We start from the raw sequence: 2,860 nt of genomic DNA, 5'->3' as shown, positions 1-2,860 counted from the left end.
ATAATTAAGGAGCATTGTGGATGGAAAAATACGAACATAAACTTTTCGTACACTGATATTTTGAACTCTCTTTATGTTGAGAGCTGAGAAATTATCACTCCCGTGACTCCCGTGACCCGTCTCTCGACTCTCGAGCATGTGTTTGAACCTCCACCTGATAAACTTTTCGTACACTTATATTTTCTCCCGTGACTCCCGTGACCCGTCTCTCGATTCTCGAGCATGTGTTTGAACCGCCAGTTTCTTTTCGTGTTTGTAGGGAGAAAGAATCTCACGAACAGAAGCACATACTTTATACAATCAAATTTACATGCATTTACGACGTGGCCTCAGCTCGATTTGAGGCTCTGCAAGAAGAGAGAAGCGAATAAATTTATTTAGTTGAGTACAATGCGAGTAGGAAAACTAGAGATACAGGCAAAAACTGCCTCAAAATATAGAAACGACCTACACGGGGAGCTATACAACCCCAAGATCATCTCGAAATCCTACATTAATATGTAGAGGCTTCAAGGAGGGTAGAGCCATATAGAGTGTGCACAGAGAGAGCAACACCACAGATATGATTGCATGTTTTTGAGTGTAGGGTGGCGAGGAGGCTGCTTTAGAGGAGGGGCTTGCAAACGACAACGGAGTGGTTGGCGATGTGGAGGCTGAACTGGCCACCCTTCTCGGAGGTGTCGACTTTTGATTGGCCGGGAGGGGGGAGGAGCTGGAATGATTGGACGAGGCGGCCAAGGACGAGAGAGAGGATGGGGATGGCGAGTATGATGCCAGGACAGCTTCTGCGGCCCACACCGAAAGGCAAGAACCGGAAATCATTGCCGGAGGCGTCGATCTTCTCAGGCCCCAAGAACCTCTCCGGTTTGAAGACCTCCGGCTCCTCCCACATGGCTGGGTTGTTTGCCAGATACCATGCATTCACCAGGATTTTGCTCTCCGCTGGTATGTCGTAGCCTCCCAGCTTCGCCTGCTTCAGGTTCATGTGCGGCACCAGCAACGGTATTGCCATGTGAAGCCTCATCGTCTCCTTCACCACTGCGTGTAAGTAGGGCAGCTTGGGCGTGTCTGGCTCTGTCAATGCTACGCCCTTGCCGAGCACCGTGTCCATCTCCTCCCTCAGCTTCTGCTGTATGTCTTGGTTGTTCACTAGCTCCGCGATCCCCCATTCAATGGACCACAGAGTCGTCTCAATAGCTGCACAATCACAAGAAAACTTACGTCGTATTTACTCCACAACGGATCCACCTTGTGTATATACCATTTAAGACACAAAAGCTTTGTCAATAGAACTTAGGACCCAAAAGCAAAAGCCTTCTCAATATCGGACCAAAATATTTGCTTGGTATTAATTAATTAGTATCCATAGAGACATAAACGTTGTGTCAAATTGAATACCACCAATCTTCCAGAGATTAAAACATGCCAATTAGGACATGTAAGCTTAACATTTGTCATGCAAAGCAATCTAAGCTGCCGACGTACACAAAACCTTTCCAATTAGGACACAACACCTGATTCATTAGGCCACTTAGGATCCAACCCTTGGGACCCTTAGCAATTAGGACACAAAACCGCACCAGATAGGACACACCGCCTTACCTTATCAATTAGGACACCTCCAGCTGCTGTCCTAACCTCACATATCATGCAAAGCAATCTACACGTGCCACATCTCAATTAGGACATACAACCTTACGCATACGCCACAAATCTTTACCAATTATGACGCCGCCAAGTGTCTTAACCTCTAACTTATCGTTTAGCATTGTCATTTAGATTACCTGCCACGTTAATATTCTCCACTATGTACAGCACGTTGTCTTCGTTGATTTCCCCATTATTCAGCGCATCCAGAATGTGATCGATGGCGCACTTCTCCTCAGAGTTCAAAATGGGCTTCAAGCTCGTCAATTTCCTGCAAGATTAACACGCAATTACGACCCGTCATGAGGTATAAGCGCCCCTAATCAAAATTCTACAAATTAGACAACCACCAAACACAAATTAGACAACCACCAAACACAAATTATGAATACAAATTAGACATTTGTCACTTCTTATTATGAATACAATACAGTTTTTGCAAACTTATTTTCATCAAGTATATCATTGTTTTTTCTAGTTTTTGTACCATCAATTTTTTTGTAAATGCATCAAAAATAACGGTGGGAGCTTGGGGGAGTAGTGCTAGAACAGTGCGAATTTTAAGCCTGTATCGCTTCTGCTGTAAAGTCTAAATTCACACTGTTTTGGCATAGCTTCCCTAGTCCTTCTCAAGAGCAATTCTGATGCATTGGATGACAAATAATATATTTTTATACATGATTAAAGGTGTTTTTATCTTGTAAATTACTATTTTTCATAATCAATATACTTAACTTTATTATAAATGCATCAGAAATAATCCTGAGTGGCTGGGGGAGCAGTGCCAGAATAGTGTGAATTTTGAGCCTGCACCGCTGTTGCAGAGCCTAAATTTGCACTGTTCTGGCATAGCTTCCCTAGTCCTCTAGGAGCAATTTTGATGCATTGGATAACAAATAATGTATTTTTACACATGATTAAAGGTGTTTTTATCTTGTAAACTACTGTTACTCACAATTAGTGTACTCAACTTCACTATAAACATTAGAAATGATCCTGAGTGGCTAGGGAAGAAGTGCCAGAACAATGCGAATTTTGAGTCTACACAGCCGCTTTGCAGAGCCTAAATTCGCACTATTTTGGCACAGCTTCCTCAGTCCTCCAGGAGCATTTTTGATGCCTTGGATGGTGATAAACTGGCATATGATAGACACTCCATGTTAAACAAACATGATGACACCGAGACATTATAAGAGAAACTTAAAATTTAAAT

The 2,860-nt window shown here is 43.0% G+C and overlaps 1 pseudogene across 2 annotated transcripts; it reads right to left on the bottom strand.

The window, feature by feature from the left end:
* Positions 1-360: 360 nt before the first annotated feature.
* Positions 361-1,969, bottom strand: LOC147625054 (trans-cinnamate 4-monooxygenase C4H2 pseudogene; annotated as a pseudogene). Of its 2 annotated transcripts, none has more exons than XR_015268912.1 (2): positions 1,785-1,969; positions 361-1,197 (listed from the first exon to the last, which is right to left on the bottom strand). The product of XR_015268912.1 is annotated as a trans-cinnamate 4-monooxygenase C4H2 pseudogene, transcript variant X1 (transcript). The 2 variants fall into 2 exon arrangements; XR_015268913.1 differs by lacking the exon at positions 1,785-1,969 and adding an exon at positions 1,603-1,757.
* Between the last annotated feature and the right edge of the window lie 891 nt (positions 1,970-2,860).

Source organism: Cibotium barometz, chromosome 24, assembly GCF_041138505.1.
Source record: "Cibotium barometz isolate CiBa-2024 chromosome 24, ASM4113850v1, whole genome shotgun sequence".
Lineage (NCBI taxonomy): Eukaryota > Viridiplantae > Streptophyta > Polypodiopsida > Cyatheales > Cibotiaceae > Cibotium > Cibotium barometz.
The sequence above is the reverse complement of the archived record's forward strand: the minus strand, read 5'-3'. Positions and strand labels throughout refer to the sequence as shown.